Genomic DNA, 21,581 nt, shown 5'->3' on the forward strand with positions numbered 1-21,581 from the left:
CTATGTTTAGTAAAGAAGTCAAACTGCCAAAAATTAGTAAGAATTATGAATAATTTAAAAGTTAGTTTATTTCTACCTTTACAGACCAATGTAAAGTTTTTTAAATAAGAGCCAAGAATTTAGAATCCATAAAGTTATGAGCTCATTCTGATAAAAATCTAATTTAAATTGGTTATATTCTATGCTTTTCTCCTTTACCATCTCAGAAAAATATTTAAATCAAAACAGATAAGGTTTACATAACAGAGCTCAATAGCTCCCCCACCCCAACATCCATTCCCCCTTTCTTCTCTAGGATCGGGAATTCCTATTTTTAGTCAGACATATTTCCAAGCCTCCCTTAGACTATGACTATGTTAACTAAATACTGGCTTATAAGATATAAGCAGGGTGGTATATGCAACTTCTGAGAAGTCCTTTGGGGGATGGAAGAAATGTCCTTCTCCTTTTCTATTCCTCCTTCTTACCGGCTAGAAATGTAGATATTCTACAGCTAGAGCAGCCATGTTGGATAAAGAAGGAAAAACAATGAGATGAAAGGAGACTGTGCCCCAGATGATCAGGGAGACGCCATAGCACCCCAGGACTGCCTCTATTTACACAAGATAAAAATAAAATTCTATCTTTGTAAGCGCTTGCAGCCAAATCAAATTTTGATGGATACAGAATTCAGAAGAGACACGATAGAAATGTTTTTCTCTAATGGTGAGAGGTAAATCTGTTAAGATCCAGGAAAGACTAAAAAATACATCTAGAAAAAAAATTTCCTCAGTAGGGAACAGAATGGATTCATTTCACACTGGTGCAGAAGTAGTAAGACAGAGGTTGAGCCTGGAGGGATGTTATGAAAGTGGTCTAACTTTAATATCCAGCATCTGTCTCTTAGAAATCTAGAGCTCTTCATAGACAAGATGAAGGAAGTTCATCTATGGTTCTCCTCCTCAGTTCTAATGCTAAGATATACTTTTTTTACCAGGCAGTAACACTGGACACCCTAGTAAAGAAAGATCTTTTTCCCCCAGCAGAGCAGAGGAAGTCTAGAGCTAGCTACCCAGAGAGGCAAAACAGTTTTCAAAGTTCCCTTCAGGTTGTCTAGACAGGTTGTCTGTCCTGAACAGAAGGGAGGTATAGATTTAAAGAGTATAGATTTAAAGAGGATATTCTGTTGAGGTATATGTTTACCATTTTCTAAAGCTTCCCTGAGGCTGTATGGTTTGAAATTTCCAGTCTTATCTTCCACTGGTTCACTTTAATGAACCTCAGTCCTAACAAACTACTCAACTGTTTCATGTGTGAATTTATTCCTTCCTTATAACCTTGTTTAGTCTTTCATCTGTCTAGAAATATTTATCTTTGCCTACCAGATATGTCCTGTTCTTAACACTTTAGTCTAAATCTGCCACAGAATTGGAGAAGTCATTTGTAACACATAATTGACAATGAGCATATATCCAAAGACATGTACAGAATTCCTCCATATTACTAGTAAGGGAGACAATCCAACAGAACCATGGGCAAAAAGGTCAGGGACTTTATAGAAAAAAATCTAAATGGCTAATAAACATATGAAAAGGTACTCAACTAAAAGAATACCTAGGGGATGCTAACAACAAAATGCTGCAGAAATATTAATACCAGCACATAAAGACCTCTGGCCTTTGTGGAACTTCTGTCCGTTGAGCCATCTCAAGCGCGAAACAACAGTATCTATAATTCCTAAGGTTATTGTGAGGATAAAATGTAATTATGTATGTAAAGGACTTAACACAGTGGGTTGGCACATAGTAAGCAGTCAGTAAATGTGAACTGCTTTTAATATTATCAATAAAATAACTACTATTAATTGAATATAAGTGGTATAGCAGAAAAAAGAACAGTGTTCTGCAAACACTTAAATTTGTCTAAGGGAAGATTCATAGAAGTAATTTTTGAGGTAGGCCCTAGAAAATGAGTTGGTCTTCTCTAAATTAAATAATCCAAATTCTCACATTTCAAAAAACCATATTTGAAAAATACAGTCTTAAAAAGTTGTGTTATTCTAATTTCACATTTTTATAGATTAATAATTGTGTCACTTTTACTATTTTAACTACTCAAAATACAAATTGTTGCCTCTACAATTCCAAAGAGATTTTCATTTGGAGGTATTTATATCAGAAACATTAAACCATTAGGCATCCGGTCATTTTTCCCTTTAATATGTAAATCTAAAATTTTTAACAATATTCAATTGAATTCAACAAATAAGTATTAAGCACTCTGCTGTCATTCTCCATTTGTCCTTCTAGATTCATTCTCCACCCTTCTCTGACTTGCTCTGTACTTCTGCATCCCCTTATCCACATTATCCAAGTCCTCACTTGCCCACTAGTTTCTGTCTGGGCTTTACCAAAGAGAGGAAGTGTCAAAAAGAACACCAGGCACAGGTGACCAATCCCAGGAGAGGACTCCAAACACTTCTGCCTGTTGCATCTTGGTATCAAAGTTGCCAAGGAAAACATTACACAGTCAAGCACTGGATAATGCTTTCCTTACACGAAAGAAGACAAAGTTCAGCTCCAGCTGTATGCATCAGTCCGTTATGGCTAATGGGTTCCCCCTCCCCCACCCCCAGTGCTAGCTAACTAAGGGAAATGGGCCTACAAACACCCACCCCTCTGGTGGCGCAGCAGAAGGACTCACCCCTCTCCACCCCACACCATCCCTGGAGTCTGAAATACTGAAAGCTGAGGGCATATGTGAGAGCCATTGACTATGCTTCAGCAGAACAAATCCCACAAAGGTGGTAATCCCAGCACAGGGTATGTGAACTCCTCATCTCTTGGTAGGGAAGTATTCTGAGCCCAGCACCCACTTTTATGTGGCCAAGTGGGATTGATGACTGTGCACAAAAGACCGACTTCTTAAACAAGAAGCATCAGCAGAAAAGCAAAAGGTGGAAAAAGATAGAAGTAATGGTACAATTTACTTCCTGTTATGTTTCCTTTTCAGCCACAGCTCCTGTTAAAGGGCTCCTCTTCCATGCCCACGACTCTCACTGGGTTCTGGAACATACATAATTCCCATTCTCTTGCCCCTTTCTCTGGGTGGATAACAGTCTCCAACCATTGCTAGCCCCTGGATGATTCATCACCCATTTCTGGTTACCTTAAACCATGCCTCCCTGTGCAAATAATCTCTTCATTAAACTATCTTCAAAAAAAAAACCATCCATTACTGCCAGGACCCTCACTGACACAAAAATTACTGTATCAGTCACTATATTATGCACAACAGACATAGCATGTAGCAAGGCAAAGGTCCATATCAAATGAGTCCTATGTAGGACCTGAAACGTGATGGGCCTCCAACGTTTAATCTCCCAAAGACCTTTATTTTTACCCTTATTACAACATTTACTACACTAGTTTATAGTTAGATGTGCTCTGTCTCCTTTAGCTTTTCTACATATAAAGAACTTTTTAAAAATCTGGTTAAATCTATGGGTCACACCAGAAAACCACAGATATATACACACAGCAAATTTTTTATACATAATTTGAAGGGATCCAAAGGTTTCTCTGAAGCCCTTTAGTTCACAAGCCCAACATGAGAACCTCCATAAAAAATATATAAATAAATAAGCTCGCTAAAGTCAAAAAGGGTGTATCATTTACCTTCGTGGTCCTAGAGCACATGAGAAGACCTGCCACATATATTTCACTTTACATTCATTCAACAATACAAGAAAAGTATTAATACAATAATATATCAAATACCAGAAAAATAACACTGACGACAGAGTTAACCTCTGTTTCTCAAGACTAACTTTATAGAAAGATAAACATGAAAGGCCTTACAACCTTTAAAGTCAAAAAGAAACCAAGATCACTGGCGCAAATAAGAATGTTCAATATATGACCAAAAACTGCAGTCAAATCTTATTTACCCACAGTGAATGGACAAAGTTATGCACAGCTTTCATCAAAAACTCATCTTTCTGGGGCACCTAGGTGGCTCAGTCGGTTGAGCGTCCGGCTTCAGCTCAGGTCATGATCTCATGGTTTGTGAGTTTGAGCACAGCATCAGGCTCTGCGCTGACAGCTCAGAACCTGGAGCCTGCTTTGGATTCTCCCTCTTTCTTTGCCCATCCTCCACTCAGGCTTGGTCTCTCTCTCTCTCTCTCTCAAAAATAAATAAATATTAAAAAAAAACCAATCTCATTTTCCTTATTGGAAGGGACCTATAACTGATTTACCTCTTTAATTATATTTTAATTAATTGATATTAAAATAGTTTACACTTTTTAAGCATAAACCATTTATAACAAATAAAAATATATTATTTGGAAATTGAACTCCACTTGAGATTTTCAAAAAATACCATGTATCTTACACAATCAGATCTTAGACTCTGAAATAAGAACATAGGTCTTTCTCATAAAGTTTTCTATGGAAATACTAAAACTGTTAGATATAAAGCAATTAAGTTAAAACTTTAACATTAACTGGTCCAAAATAAGAATATGATCAATTTCCTAGAAAAACACATTTATCTGCTATGTAACAGTTTTTCATGCACTAAAACATCATTGGTATTTTTTTTTCAGACACAAATTGAGAGAGCTCTAAGGCAACAATAAATTCCCCCAGCCCTCCACATATCTGAATGACCCCAAAGGGGAAAAGAAACTATCTAATTGCAAATGTAGAAAACAGGAAGTACAGGAGATTGAATCTGAAATCTCAGCAAGTAGTTCAGACAGAATTCTTGACAATACCTTTATTCGACTTTAATTTTTAAAAGTAAAATAACATCTAAAACATACTGGGGCGTTTAAATAGCCCATGGTTCATTTGGCCTAACTCTGTAAATATCAGAGAATTCCATCAACATCTCTAATTTACCACTATTCAAAAAAAATTTCACATATGCTCTATCACTATGCTATTTCACATTTACTTAAATTTCAGTATTATATCCTCAGGCTAACAGGATCTAATTTCTTTCTTTTATATAAGCAACATCATATCTGATCCAGTGTCAAGCACACGATATACTTCAATTTTTATTTTGAATGTGTTTTAAATAATGATTCTTTAAAACTAAATTGCCAGTAACAGAACAACAAAAACGACACTGAAAAGACAATTTAAAAGCAAAATGGTGAATGAGGCACAGCATTACTACCACAAAGACAGTCATTTTCTAACAACTAGGCAATAACCAGGTTAAATGTCTAAAATTGCTCATGCGACTAGACATGGTACATCTGTGATTTCACAGAAAACTACAGAAATGTTATTTCTTTGACTTAGGAAAATTACAATAGGTGCTGAAAATAGAAGAAATCAGGCAGTGTTCTTTAAAAAGAAAGATGTTGGCACAAAAACAGACACATAGACCAATGGAATAGAATAGAAACCCCAGAATTAGACCCACAAACGTATGGCCAACTAATCTTTGACAAAGCAGGAAAGAACATCCAATGGAAAAAAGACAGTCTCTTTAACAAATGGTGCTGGGAGAACTGGACAGCAACATGCAGAAGGTTGAAACTAGACCACTTTCTCACACCATTCACAAAAATAAATTCAAAATGGATAAAGGACCTGAATGTGAGACAGGAAACCATCAAAACCCTAGAGGAGAAAGCAGGAAAAGACCTCTCTGACCTCAGCCAACTAATTCTTTACAACCGGTCCAGACTAGTGTTTGGGAACAGTGGTCTATATATAAGGAAAACAGAAAATATTCTACTTGCACCAAATTTGGAAATTCAGCTCTTAACAATTTCATTATGGTCACCATGGAAAACAAAGACTATATGTATACACATAATAAATGTATGTGATATTGCCCAATGGTATTTAATTAAGTCTTAAAAATTCATGACAATTTTAGATTATATCTGTGAAAAATGCCACAAAGCGGTTTTCACTTTTCATAAAGCATCACCTTTGACCATACACAAAGTATGAGTATTTTAAATTTTAAAATGTCCAGGCATATGCATAATAGCATATGCAGAAACCAATGAATGGTAACTTCTCAATGAAATCATTGATTGGTTTCAAAATGGTTAGAGAGTTACCAGAGACAATCTTTTCCCTAGACTGCTAAGTCTGGCTGAAGAAAAGTTTTATGTCCACACTAAATGGCATCAGTAGAAAATTATGGCTTCTGATGTCTGCTGACCTTCAAATCTGTTCAGTATCATCATCATCCTCAACCCAAATTCATACCGTTCCTCTTTGCCTTTACTATTCTAAACATTTACTTTTTAAATAAGACTTCATTCATGTTTTTCATCCATGCAGCAGGTATGAACTCTCTCAATCTTCCACCCTGATTATCCATACATTCCACTCCTGAATGTATAGATAAACATGGGCTTCAAAGTTAATCAGGTTCAAAATCCAAACCAACATTTACCAGTTCTGTTACCCTAAGCTGATCTGTCTGGGCCCATTTCCTCATCAATAAAATGGCAATGTGAATGCCTACGTCATAGGATGCTCAAAACGATTTATGAGACAAGATTATAAAAAATGACCAGCACACTGTGCAAACAATAGCAGATCTCTGCTAGTCCTTCTTTACTTTTACTCCTTTCTATTCCTCTCTGCTCAGTCCACCTGGAAAATCCCTACTTACTCCTCAACAAATAGCTTTAAGTCATCTCCCAATGAAGCTTTCCCCATTCACCTCCTCACCCAAGCAAACCTCTTTAGTGCCCTCACTAGTGCTCTCACGGTATTTAACAGATTATAATACATGATACATTATTAATAATGGTTTTATCTGTCTACTTCAAACCCTCCTAAAAGGTGAGCTTTCTGGAAGTAGGGACTGTTTATCTCTGCATTTCCAAAATCTAACAAAGTATCCAGTACATAATAGGTTTTCAAAAACTTGTATAATGAGATAAAAATGACCTTAAGAAGGTTCCCCACTTATCCAGATGCCTTTTGGAGTTTGTATGATTTGTGTACGACATTGGTGTCTGCTACTGAACAGAATTTTATTTGAAATAGGAAAATAAAATGGACAAGGACAGTCACATTTAATTAAGAAAATAACACATAATCATGTCTCTAAATATCCTGGACCAGATAAATACATATCCAAAAGTCTCATGGATGACCAAGAAAATGAATTAAAAAGTCGTACGTCAGTAAATTTCATTACGTAAGTGAAGATAATCCACAGGTCCATATAGGAAAACATGAAGAAATGATTGAGTTGTTATACAAAGAAAAATAAAGAAACTCCCAATAAAAGAGTTAGATATTTTTCAAGTAGCTATTTGGAGGCCATCTCTCATCTCTGACTGGTTGACTGATTTCAATAAATACTCAGTGAGTGCCTACGATATTATATGCCAGTCACAATTCTAAGTCCTAATGATTTATCAGACAAAATCCTTATCCTTCTGAAGCTACATTTTAGCACAAGAAATAGACATTAAACAATATAAATCAGGAAAAGAGACAATAGAAAGTGTTATGTGCTATGGAGAATATTAAGCAGGTAAAGACAAGGATGTGTATTTATATACTGAGAACAGCAAATTTAGATAGAATAAGCAGGGAAAGATTCACTGAAAACGTGATTTTTGGAAAAAAACAAAAATAAAGCTGAAGGAAGTCAAGAAGCCATGCCAATATTTAAGGAAGATAGATCACTGGGCAGGTGGAACAAGTTTGAAGGCCCCAAAGCAGGGATATACCTAGTGTGCCTGAGGAATACCCAGAAGGCCAGGGTACACAGAGCAGAACGTGGGAGGGGGGAGGGGGGGAGGAAAAAGGTAATGAGATCAGAAGATAACATGGGGAACAGCTCATGTCAGGCCTTAAGGATCAACATAAAAACTTTAACTTCTCTCTGAGTGATAGGAGACATGATTGTTTTGAGAAGAGGCCTAACATTATCTTAGTTAGAACTGTAAAATGACCACTAGTTGTCATGTTAAGAATAGAATGTCGGGGCGCCTGGGTGGCTCCGTCAGTTAAGCATCCGACCTCGGCTCAGGTCACAATCTCGCGGTCCATGAGTTCGAGCCCCACGTCGGGCTCTGTGCTGACCGCTCAGAGCCTGGAGCCTGTTTCAGATTCTGTGTCTCCCTCTCTCTGACCCTCCCCCGTTCATGCTGTCTCTGTCTGTCTCAAAAATAAATAAACGTTTAAAAAAAAAAAAAAAAGAATAGAATGTCAAGGCCGTAGGTATGGAGATGCATCAGGAGCCTATTAAAATAATCCAAGAGATAACGGTAGCTGGGACCAAAGTGATTAGTGACGGAGATGGGGGGGGGGGTCAGATTCTGGATACACTTTCAAGATAAAGGCATTAAGATTTGTTGAGAGACTGTATGAAAGAAACAGTGTCTACTGACAGATGAATGGATAAAGAAAATATGTATATATACAAAGGATATTATTCACCCACAAAAAAGAAGGAAATTCTAACATTTGCCAACAATGTGGATGGGCCTTAAGGGCATTATGCAAAGTGAAATAAGCCAGACACAGAAAGACAAAACTGTATGATCTCACAGAAGCAGAGTAGAACAGTGATTGCCAGGCTGGGGGTAGGAGAAATGGGGATGATGTTGGTCAAATTTTTAGTTATAAGATGAGTTAAGTTTTACACTTGACTTTGCTAAGAGTAGGTCTTTGAGTGTCTCACCAGACATATCCACACACACAATGTGAGGTGATGTATGTGTTAACTAGTTTGATTGTGGTAATCATTTCACAATGTGTATCAAATTACAAGTATACCTTACATGTAAACAATTTTTATGTGTCAATTATACCTCAATAAAGCTGGGGGGTAAGAAGAGATGTCAAGGTTATTTGCCTTAAACAACTGGAAAATGAGTTCCCTTTTTGTTGAGAGTAAAGTCTGTGACAGGACTGCAGTCAGAGGAAAGGGAGGCCATAAGCTCTCTTTTGGTACTTATTTTTCTAAAACCATGCCATGATAAGTATAATACATAAAGCCCAACCAAAGCACTATGTGAATTCATAACAACTGGAGAGAAAAAAAAAAAGGTCTCGTCTACGATTGGAAAAGAAGAATGAGCAAGTTGTATCAAAAAACACTCTTTCTTTGTTATCTTGCAGTGACTCTCAATTCTCAAGGGTTAATCACAAGCAAATCACTTTCTGCTGAACTCAGAGTTTTATGCTGCCTTATTATTTGGTTCAATTTCTACAAAGAAAGCTCTTTGAATTTAGACAACATAAGTGGAAAAGAAAAAAGGAAACAAGAAAGACTGCTGGCAAATCAGCAGAATTTGGGAAAGAAAAGTATTGCACATTCAGATCAAAAGAAAGAGAGGAAGAGAACTGACATTCAAGAAAAAATGTCAGACATGATAAAATGACATTAGGAAGATAATTTTTACAATTACCCTTCCCTAAAATCTTCAAGCTGGCATGAATTTCACAGACTATCATATCTAAATTGGACTAGTCCACATTAATCTACCTGCCTTTACCAGCCATTGCCAAAAACAAACACACTTGAACCTCTCTCAAAATACCAATTCCCCTGAAAATCTTAAATTACGTAAAAAGTGAAGGCAATACTGACTACATCTGTATTTCCTCCACTTTAAGGTCACTTGAGGGGCGCATGGGTGGCTCAGTCGGTTAAGCATCCAACTTCAGCTCAGGTCATGATCTCGCGGTTCATGGGTTCAAGACCCGCATCCGGCTCTGTGCTGAGAGCTCAGAGCCTGGAGCCTGCTTCAGATTCTGTGTCTCCCTCTCTCTCTGACCCTCCTTTCCTCTCTTTCTCTCTCTCTCTCTCTCAAAACTAAAATAAAAACATATTTTGGGGCGCCTGGGTGGCTCAGTCAGTTGAGTGTCCGACTTCGGCTCAGGTTATGATCTCGCAGTCCGTAAGTTCGAGCCCTGCATAGGGCTCTGTGCTGACAGCTCAAAGCCTGGAGACTGTTTCAGATTCTGTGTCTCCCTCTCTCTCTGACCCTCCCCCATTCATGCTCTGTCTCTCTCTGTCTCAAAAATAAATAAACGTTAAAAATAAATAAAATAAAAACATTAAAAAAAATTTTTAAGTCACTTGATTTATTTTTAACTATAGACAAGCATTAATTTATACAAGACTAGACAGTAAATAAAAGGGTAAAACAAAAACAAAGCAAAACAATAAAACAAAACAAAGCCAAAAGTCAAACATAGTTAAGAAACAAAACTCAGGCATGGCCCAATTGAGTATTTCTCCACTTTCTAATATAATTAAAATCCCCAAACTGAAATTCTTGCTGTAAACAGTGATTTCTTAAGAATAGTCTTCAAGTACTATTTTGCATTTCTTCAGTGACCCACTGATGTAAACCTTATCTCCCCTTTTCCTAATAAGATAAGCAGCTTTCTTTGTTCACATTCAACATAGCTTGTCAAAATCCTGCCCCAGTATCAACCTAGCTCTGGATGCCTCAGAGAGCACAAAGAGCTCCTGGGCTCATCACAGGTTTGCCAAACCAGGCTGTACATTTGGTTTCATGTCCTTAAACCTGAAGACACTGTGATGGTTCATTTCATATGTCCATTTGGCTACATCAGTCATTTAAACACTACTGTGTAGGTATTTCATACCTGTGGCTAGTGCGTATTATCTTTAAAGAAATTTATCTTTGATAATATTGGTGGGCCTCACACAATCAGCTGAAAGGCGCTAAGAACAAAACCGAAGTTTCCCTAAGGAAGCAGAAATTCTGCCTCAAGAATAAGCTGCAGTCTGAAAGTTTCCAGCCTGCAGGCCCGCCCTACAAATTTTAGACTTGCCAGTCCACATAACTATTTAAGCCAAATCATCAAAATAAATAGATAAATAATACATACTACTTGGTTCTGTTTTCTGGAAAATCCTGACTGATACAGATTTCTGCTTTAGGACCAGAAAATAAAGCTTTTAGGCATATGCCCTTGATTCATATATTATTCACTAATTAAATCAACATTTAAACATTTAATCTGGGTGCCTACTACAGACCAGACACTGCAGTAGGGATAGAGAAACAGATCAATAAGATGACCTCACAAAGGTTACAAACTGATTCACAATCTTAAACCATGCATGCCTTCAAATTTTACTAGTTTGCTTTCATTATTTTATTTATCCATAAGCATATTTAATTCCTTTTAAAACTTACTAGATTTTTAGCTAGAAATACTTCTTGGATAATAAAGGTATGCTAATACTAGTTGTCAATGATTCTCAAAAGTTGACATATTGGACACTTTCATTCTTAGGCTCAGATTTTAAGTCAGATTATGGACCACATATAAAGCATGCTCTAGGCTACTTGCAAAAGCACATGGTTGTAAACCCCATCCATTTTCTCGTGTTGCTATATTAATATGTGGGAACATCGAAGTTAAGATCCACCACTTTATACGATTATACTGAGATAACCAGAGCGCTAAGAATAATCCAGTACACATACTTTGCTAGTGTTAACACAGTTCATCAGTAAATTTTGGAACAAGGATGCACTAACTAAAAACTATTCTATGCGTATAAAATTATAATCATATAGTAATTGGAATTAGAAATTTTGTGAAAACTTTCACTTTAACACTAGATATAACTTGAGAGGGGAAGACTTCATTTTAATATCTTTATTTCATTTTCGTTGATGTAGTAGGGAGCAATGGAATTGAGAGGCTGAAAGAGGGCTTTTGCAGATATTTGACAGAGGCTGCCAATAAGAAACCTGTACCTACTCTTACACATTTTCCGTAGGAGCTGGTCCCAACCCTGTATCCGGAACACGGCACTTTTTATCAAAATAAGTTCTCTCTCCTCTGAAGCGGAGCAGAGGTACCTGAGTCATATCCCCACTACCCTCACTGACTCCACTAGTCCCTGCCCTTCTATGTCACCACCCTTCACGAAAAGGTGATATGATCAATCCTTATCCCTAACAGAGAAGAGTGTTGCGAACATGGCTTTTCAGCTACTAAACAGGAAAGAAGAAAAATGGAACTACTCTAGACAGGCAGCAAGATCAAGTAAACTCTCAAATATGAAAGAAATCAATGTCATTGGAATCTCCCCTATTCCAACATCAATACCACCTATCTCCCAGTTTATTTCTCCATTGTGATCCCAGAATTGTCTCCCTTACTAAATCATGAGCCTCTAGAGAGCAAAAAGTAGGCTTTATTCATCTTTATATTCCCAAAATATATTATGGGCTAAATAAGCTAGTAGTTAGTTGACAGGATGGATGTATATGGGGACAGATGGTTCGACAGACAGATGGCCAGCTGATTGAGTCCTCTGCTTCTGGGCAATAGATGGCTTCTGAGAAGAGTCCAGATAAAGCTGAAGGACACAGTCAAGGTTAGGCCAAAGAGGAAAAAGTGAAGGTATAGGGACAAAATAAAGGTTAGAAGCTGGGAAACCTGACTTCTGACTAGGGTTCTGCCCTTAACTCATTGTGACCTTTGGTCATCCCAAGTGAATGTGTATGTGTGATAGAGGGCAGGGATCATCTATAGAATATATTAAAAATCTATAAAATGTTAAATACAGATTAGACTAGTTACCTATGGAATATTTTAAACAGATTAGATCAGACAACTCATAAAACATAAAGTCAACCTTCCATCTATTTAACAATACGGAATCATCTCAAGATTAAGCAGACAGACCAAAAACAGACAAGATTTTTGAAGCAAAATTCTGATCAGAAAGCTAACTCAGAATGATACTGAAAAATAACCACAGCATTTGGAAAATACCTATTAAAAAGTAATAACTATCATAGGCTCTGTATTCTTCCTTTGTAGCTCTTGATGTTAAACACATCAAATCTATAAATACAACTTCTGAAATGTGTTCTTTGATCTGAAGCTTCAGATATACCTCTTCTCAAAAGCTGGGTCTTCTGGGCACTTCAAGGTTCATTTAGGTCTAAGAGTTACTTTAACTTGTTCATCACTGCTATTTAATTTGCTGGCCCTAAATTGATCTCTTTTATGTTTAAGGAGTATCCTCAGTTCTGTTTTCCAAAATTTGGAGGAAAGAGACTTTTTTACCCAATGGATATCCTTTACCATTTTATTACTGTACTTTTATTAAACTATTTCCATGTCCAGTGATGTCCTGAATTAAGAGTTCTAAACTATCCTTGAATTACAGTTCTAAACAAATTTCGCCTTTCTTCAAATGAGCTTTCCCTTCCCCACACCTCCACACTCAATACATACTTCTCCCCTCAATACATCTCTTTCTGGAAAGTTTCCATTTCTCTTTAAAAATGTGTTTTTCAACTGAGAACAAACTGAGGGTTGATGGGGGGTAGGAGGGAGGGGAGGGTGGGTAATGGGTATTGAGGAGGGCACCTTTTGGGATGAGCACTGGGTGTTGTATGGAAATCAATTTGACAATAAATTTCATATATTGAAAATAAATAAACAAATAAATAAATATTTAAAAAGGAAAAAAATCAAAATTTTTTTTCATGCTTATTATTTATTTTTGAGAGCAAGAGAGAGCACAAGTGGGGGACGGGCAGAGAGAGAGAAGACACAGAATCTGAAGCAGCTTCCAGGCTCTGAGCTGTCAGCCCAGAACCTGATGTGGGGCTCAAACCCACAAACTGTAAGATCATGACCTGAGCCGAAGTCAGACACTTTACTCACTGAGCCACCCAGGCACCCCTGGAAAATTTCCATTTCTATTTGACTGTTTTAAAAGGTACAAGCAGAAATACACAAATTATTCTAGATATAGAGACACCATACTTTTATACAAAAAGATATGTTTCTGTTTTGCTTTATTTCCAACAGCTTCCATAGGGTGTCCAATGTTTTGTTGTCGTTTCTGACTAATACAGTAAGTCAGTGTCACAATCATAGAGCTGAAAGGAATTACAGAAAACATCTAGCATAGAAAAACCCACATTTTATAGAGGAAGACACTGATGTCCTAAAAAGTGACATTCTTTGTCCAAGGTTTAGCATTGGTCATTAGTGTCTGCACCTAGACTAAAATACAAGTATCCTAATTCCAGACCAGACCCTATGTCTTCAAGCAACAATTTAAAATTATTGCCATGCCCTCTCCTGCTTGCACTCTATCTCTCTCAAAAATAAACATTAAAAAAATTTTTTTTTAAAAATGGGGCACCTGCGTGGCTCAGTCGGTTAAGCATCCAACTTCGGCTCGTGTTTCATGGGTTCGACCCCCGCCTTGGGCTCTGTGCTGATAACTCAGAGCCTGACGCCTGCTTCGGATTCTGTGTCTCCCTTTCTCTCTGCCCCTCTCCTGTTGGCACTCTGTCTCTCTATTTCTCCCAAAAATAAATAATAAACATTAAAAAAAATTTAAATTATTGCCATGCTCTTTTAAAAGATTATAAAAATTCGTCAATCTTTCCAGTGTGAGCTGATAGGCAATGAAACATCCCTATCTGACTTCAACACCCATTCACAAACACCTTATAATGTCTTATCCTATTTATTAGTTTTTTAATGACCTAGAGAACATAATGTCATTTAATTATTTCATGCCAAACTAGATTCTAGCACCAGTCCTTGATGCCCTTACTCCTCATAATTCCCTATTTTTTCACAAAATTTTATATTCCCTCACCCACTCCCAATAAGTTGTATTTTCAATACTCTCACATTTAATATAAAATCATTCAGTTTTTAAGTATGGAAGCGGATAAAACTGACCACTTCAATAAGCAAATAAGTGGAATTACTCATATTTCCTTCAACTTTTCTTCTGGATGGGAACATGTGGCACTCTGTCATTCTTTCAGTATAAAGACCAGTACTAATGAAAGGCACACAATTTAGCCAACAACTGAAAGTCTTACAAGTTGTTGAGGGAGTAACTCAATGAACAATCTCATGAACTGATGCTGGGAATGCAAATTGGGACAATCTGTCTTGAAAGTAATTTCAGCATAGGAATCAACATCCTTAAATATATGCAAGACACTAGGCTCAGTAACTACAATTAGAAAAAATTACACTAAGAAAATAATCAGAGAGGTGCATAAAAGCTTATATATGAGAATATTTATAACTGCACTATTCATAATATAAAAAGTTGGAAACAATTAGAATACCCAACAACAGGGGATAATTAAATAAATTAGTGCATATGTGAAACATGCACTGACCTATCTACTTACAAATAAACTTTAAAAACAAATTCTTCCTGGCACTCTCCAATAAAAACAAATGCACTGATCTCTGGCATCTCCCTTTTTATCCTTGCACTTAAGTTTGCACCCTGAGCATAAGAATGATCTTGCTGAATCTCTAGCTGGCCTCTTCTCTATCATGTACTCCTACAAGCTTTTATTACGCTGACTTTAGAGGCCCTGGGCAAGTACTCCCTAAACTCTCTTAGATTACATCTGATGTACACCTTACCAGCAACACTCTGTAGCTTTGCTTATTCTTCTTGCTTGGCAAATCATGCCACTTTCTAAAAGCTACTTTTACTCCCTTACAAGAACCTATTTTACTTTAGGCAACAATTTCTTAGAGTGGTAATACTCACAGCTTAAATTTCATTACACAGTATTCTTTTCTTCCTTTCTGAGTTAAGGTGAGATAAAATTAACTCTGCTTCAAGGTTTAAGAATTTTAAACTATCTTGAAGCATCTGAAGACTCTGAAAATTACCACAAATATCAGGGCTATAAATCATTTCTTGGAGCTGGATTTCATCAATTTCCGATATCTAAATGACGAAGCAGCAATATAATTTAGTGAAAAAGTCAAGGACTTCCAAAGTCAAAATTGGTTTCATGTTCTAGTCCTGCCACTTACTAGCTATATGACCTTGAGAACTCTTTGGTCCTCGGTTTTCTTATATGTAAGAAAAGAAGCATCTAACTTCACAGGGTTAAGATGAGAAATGGGACAATGTAATCACAGTGTTTGGTACTTAGCAGACATTAACTGTTAGTTTACTTCCTCCTTAACCATTTGCATGCACATCATGCACTCAGTACATTCATGCATATCATACAGTTTTATCTTCTTTTCATACACGCAATGAATAAAAATAGAAAATATTACTAATATTATGGAAGCAGGAGGAGACAGGTATGAAATTTTTCATTTTATAAAAGAACTTACATTTGAAAAGATTAAGAGGCAGTGTTTTGGGGCAAACAAATCTGGAAAAAACTTGTACTGGCCAAAAGTGAATTAAAAAAAAAAAACTCCTTTATTTATTTTTAATGTTTATTTTTGAGAGAGAGAGACAGAGTGTGAGTGGGGGTGGGACAGAGAGAGAGGGAGACACAGAATCCGAAGCAAGCTCCAGGCTCTGAGCTGTTAGCACAGAGCCCAACACAGGGCTCAAACTCACGAAATATGAGATCACGACCTGAGCTGAAGTCGGATGCTTAACAACTGAACCACCCAGGCGCCCCCAAAAGTGAAAAAGTAATCCTCTACAAAATCTGAGTCAAAAACTCTATGATACCAATATAGACAACTTTAGTATCAGAAATAGATGTGTTAGGGGCACCTGGGTGGCTCTGTTGGTTAAGCATCCAACTTTAGCTCAGGTCATGATCTCACGGTTTTTGAGTTCAAGCCCTGCATTGGGCTCTGTGCTGACAGCTCACAGCCTGGAGCCTGCTTCAGATTCTGTGTCTCCCTCTCTCTCTGCCCCTACCCTTCTCTCTCTCTCTCTCTCTCTCTCTGTCTCTCTCTCTCAAAAATAAATATTTTTTAAAAATTAAAAAAAAAGAAATAGATGTGTTGACACTTAGAAATGAGAATGAATGAGTCAACAGTTCTAAACTACATGATATTCCATGTAGTTTAAATAGAATAGTACAAGTTTTCTAGAATGGAGGGAAAGGCTGAAACGGGCTACCCTGAATCAGTTAAAGGAATATACAAACTGGGTATCAATTCAGAGCCTTTTTTAAAACTTCTATTTAAAATTCTTCACAGGGGTGCCTGGGTGGCTCAGTCGCTTAAGTGTCCGACTCTTGATCTCAGCTCAGGTCTTGATCTCAGGGTCATGAGTTCAAGCCACACATTGGAAAAGGGGTGTCAGTTGAGTGTCTGACTCTTGATTTCAGCTCAGGTCATGATTGCAGGGTTGTAGGATCGAGCCCTGCATCAGACTCCATGCTGAGTGTGGAGCCTGCTTAAGATTCTCTCTCTCCATCTGCCCCTCTCCCCTACTTGCATGCTCTCTCTTTAAAATAAAAAAATAAATAAAAATAAAAGATTCTCTCTCTCTCTCTCTCCCTCCCTCTGTCCCTCTCCCCTGCTCATGTTCTCTCTCTAAAAAAAATAAATAAATAAATCTACTCTTTAAAAATCTACTAATTTTACAAAAACCATATATTTAGAAATATTATTAAATACTATATAGTAATAAAGTTTTTGGTGAATAAAACTGTAACATCATTGTATGTAGGCAGTATTTGAGGGGAAAAGTGCTGTTTGTAGTACCATCTGTAACTGATTTCATGGCTGGCTTAGTTCTTATCTCCTCAGTTCTATATGCCTGCTATACAAAACTAATTTTTTAATGTTTATTTATTTTTGAGGGAGAGAGACAGGATGACGGGGGAAAGGGTAGAGAGAGGAGGACAGAAGATCCAAAGTGGGCCGTGCGCTGACAGCAGAAGTCGGATGTGGGCTCGAACTAACAAACCAGGAGAGTATGACCTGAGCAGAAGTTGGACGTTTTAACCGACTGAGCCACCCAGGCACCCCCAAAACTATTTTTTCAGTTGTGATGGTGATGATAGTTATTGTGAAATTCCAGAGATACCAAAAGGAAGTGGAATTATTCTCTGGAAGACCATAATAAATTACTTAGAGGAATATGTGATATTTTACCATATCCCTGGACATAGGCACTTCTGTTCACTGACCTGGTAAAACTATAACAAACTTGAAATATAATGATAAATACAGAACAATTGATGAATCTCTCCCTCTCTCTCTCTCTCTCTCTCTCTCTGATTTCACAATCCCCTGACACTCTCTGTTGGCAGATATTGAAAAACAAAAATAAAGCCAAACCAACAAAACAAAAAAGTGCATTGCTGAAGCTGTAGGAGAAATGCCACATTCTCTAGTGGACTAAAAGCAAAGCCACTTACTCCAAGACAAGGAAATCTTTTAGTATCATACTTCATCAGCTACACAAGAGGAAGATAAGGAAAATGGGGACAAGTTGGGTAAGAGGATAAAAATGAAACTATTAGGATCCAGAGTTGTGACCCAGAATGAAGTTTCCCATGAGATAAAATGTTATACACACAAGGCTTCTTAGAGAAATGGCTGATTCTAGGACAGGAGCAAGAAATATACAAAATAAGCCTAGAACGCCTTATAGTGCCAGAAGTAAGGAAGTGCTCAAAAAAACTCCACAATAATGGGGTATGTCAAAGGTATATGGGAACCAACTGAAAGAGATACCAAGGCCGAAGGAAGAATAATTTAAACAACAAAATAAACAATACTGTTATAACCCAAAGTATAAATATCCATGAATCCAGGCCAATATAAATACATGATGGAATAAATAAATAAATGGGGGAGAAGAGACAAATCTCCTGTGCAGAAAAATTCCAAATACTTTCATAAAGAACTCCACCCTCAAGGAGGGGAAGCATAACTCCCTACTCCTTAAATGTACGCCATACATAGTGACTTCCTTTCAAAAAGTACAGTAGGGAAAGGGAAAGGGGAAAAAACAGCTAACTTTACAGTGGAGAAACCAGACAAATACTACGTCATCAGATTAGTTCAAGGAGAACCTAAATAGTGAGAAATCATGTTTCTAGTACGTGCCTTCCATATGGACAAATTCCAGTGGAGAGGCACTACAAAATATCGGAATAGCATTCCTCAAATCTGTCAGGCGCATCAAAAACAAGGCAAGTCTGAGAAACTGTCGGCCAAGAGGAGCCAAAAGAGACATGAAAACTACATGTAATGTGATCTCCTGGATGAGATCCTGGAATACATTAGAAGGGCTGTAGGTAAAAACCAAGAGATTCTGAATAAAGTAGGGACTCTGGTTAATAATGTATGAAGCAACAATCGTTTGTTAATTATAAGAAATGTACCATACTAACACAAGATGTTAAAAGGGGAAACTGAGTGTGGGTACATGGAGATTCTGTGTGCTCTCTTCTCACTTTTCTGTAAATCTAAAACTGTAGTTGAAAAAACATCTAATTTTAAAAGAAAAAAAATGTTATATGTGATTAGATTTTCACGAGAGCTAATAATGTTTATTGAATCCCTAACAGCATTTAGATAACATTCAGAGCACATAAGACAGTGAAAATGGAGTTCCTGAAATACTCTGTCTTACGCTGTGAGTTACATAGACCTGTGGGCTAAGGGAATACACACCATTTATAAACTAGTGTTTGGTAACACTGCTTGTAGGAGACTATGCTTTCAAATTTCTCACATCTGTGAAATTCAAATCATCTTACAGCTGAAAATAGATAAAAGTAAGTGTGTTGGTCCCAGACCTGTTTGCATTCACTGATCCATTTCCCGGCTTTTCCCTACTCTGTTCTTTTGGGAGGAGAGCTGAGTCCTGCAGGCTCCTGTGTCACCTGGCTCCAGTTGAGTCTGATGAATGGGGCTCAATGGTGGGAGACAGGAGGGTGGGAAAAAAGGGAAGTCCACGGTACGTCTCCCCTTTCCTCTGCCTTGTAGCAGCTCTCACAGCAGCAGCGTCCCGAGGCTCCAGCTCCCTCCTGCACAGACCCCCACGGTCTAGTTACAGAACAGTGGTTATGAAAACACCTCTTCCTTTTGACCCTGCAGCCGGAGAGCGCTAGTGGCTTTTTCCTGTTCTCAGCCTCTGCACTGCCTCACAATCCCATCTTCTCAACAACTCCTTCACCTGTAAAACCAACTCTCTACATTCCCTTTGTTTTACATAATTTAAATGTGTCTGTTTTCCTAGTTAGACCTTGAGGACACAGACAGGTTGAAGGGCAATGGAGATGGAATATATTTTGAGTAAAAGCAAAGTAAAGAAAACAGAATTCCGGGGTGCCTGGGTGGCTCAGTTGGTTAAGCGACCGACTTCGGCTCATGTCATGGTCTTGCAGCTCGTGAGTTCGAGCCTCATGTCGGGCTCCATGCTGACAGCTCAGAGCCTGGAGACTGCTTCGGATTCTGTGTCTCCCTCGCTCTCTGCCCCCCTCCTGCTCATGCTCTGGCTCTCTCTCAAAAATAAATAAACATTAAAAGAAAAAAAACTGAAAAAAAAAAAAGAAAGAAAAGAAAGCAGAACACCTTTGGAGCTCATCCACACATCAACTGTGTGGCCCTGGGCAAATTATTTCACTGCTTTAAGCTTTGATTCGTTCATCCATCAGTGGGGGATTATAACAGTATCTACGTTTCACAGGGTTATTACATGGACTAAATTACTTCATGCATTTAAAGAACTAGCCTAATGCCTGGTACAAAACATTTAGCTACCACCACTATTACAGCTGCCATTATGGCTTCTAGACTCCAGAGGACTGTCCACTGTAATACAATCTTAACTGGTCTTGCCCTCTTCTGCTTCTCTATCCTCTACCCTTCTTGAACAGTGCCCTAGGCTTTATCTTCCTGAAGCCCACTACTGATCACACAGCTCCTACAAAACTGCAACAGCCTATAGATAAGGTACTCGTTCCTTAACCTGCCACTCAGGTATATCCACAATCTTATCCCAACATATTTTCCCTTACTTTTTCCCCCTTAATATAAGCTACAGTTGGTTTTCTCTCTTTGTAGCTTCTCTCGAAAAATGAGATATTTTTCAAGGCTCTTGAGGAGAAACCCATGTTTGATTCATCTTTGTACTTACTACAGCACTTAGCCTCAGTACTTTACCTAATAAAATGGGACTCCATATCTCACATTTAGGTAGTTTTGCTTTTGTCTCTCTTGCCCGAAGAGACATATCTAAAACATGTTGCTAAGGCCAATATCAAAGAAATTGCTGCCCATGTTTTCTCTTCTAGGAGGTTTAAAGTAGGACAGTACTTAATAGAATCGGTCTTGCATTAGGTATTTAAATTTGATCCAATTTACCTTCTCGAGCAGTGACAGGCAAACTTAAAGCCCACAGGCCAAATGCAGCCCTCCAACTATTTTGTTGGATAAATAAAGTTTTATTGGAATAAATATTTTTTGGAATACAGCCATATTTATGGATTATCTATGGCTACTTTTGGCTTTACAATGGCAGAGTTCGGTAGTGTAGTAGCGACCCTGTGGCTGCAAAGGCTAAAATACTACTTAGCCCTCTACAAAATAAATTTGCTGACATCCGTCCTTGAGAGTGGCAATCCTGGTTTATCCATATCCTCCCCACAGACATCTAGTATATAGCTTCCATATATTTGGTGTTCAAAAAAAATTTTTTTTTAATTTTTTTTTAACGTTTATTTATTTTTGAGACAGAGAGAGACAGAGCATGAACGGGGGAGGGGCAGAGAGAGAGGGAGACACAGAATGGGAAGCAGGCTCCAGGCTCTGAGCCATCAGCCCAGAGCCCGACGCGGGGCTCGAACTCACGGACCGCGA

At 37.8% G+C, this 21,581-nt stretch overlaps 1 protein-coding gene across 1 annotated transcript in view; it reads right to left on the reverse strand.

Moving 5' to 3' along the window:
* DNAJC15 (DnaJ heat shock protein family (Hsp40) member C15) overlaps positions 1-21,581 on the reverse strand; it is a 68,401-nt gene that overhangs the window by 40,059 nt on the left and 6,761 nt on the right. The window lies entirely within an intron of this gene.

Source organism: Panthera leo, chromosome A1 (assembly GCF_018350215.1).
Source record: "Panthera leo isolate Ple1 chromosome A1, P.leo_Ple1_pat1.1, whole genome shotgun sequence".
Lineage (NCBI taxonomy): Eukaryota > Metazoa > Chordata > Mammalia > Carnivora > Felidae > Panthera > Panthera leo.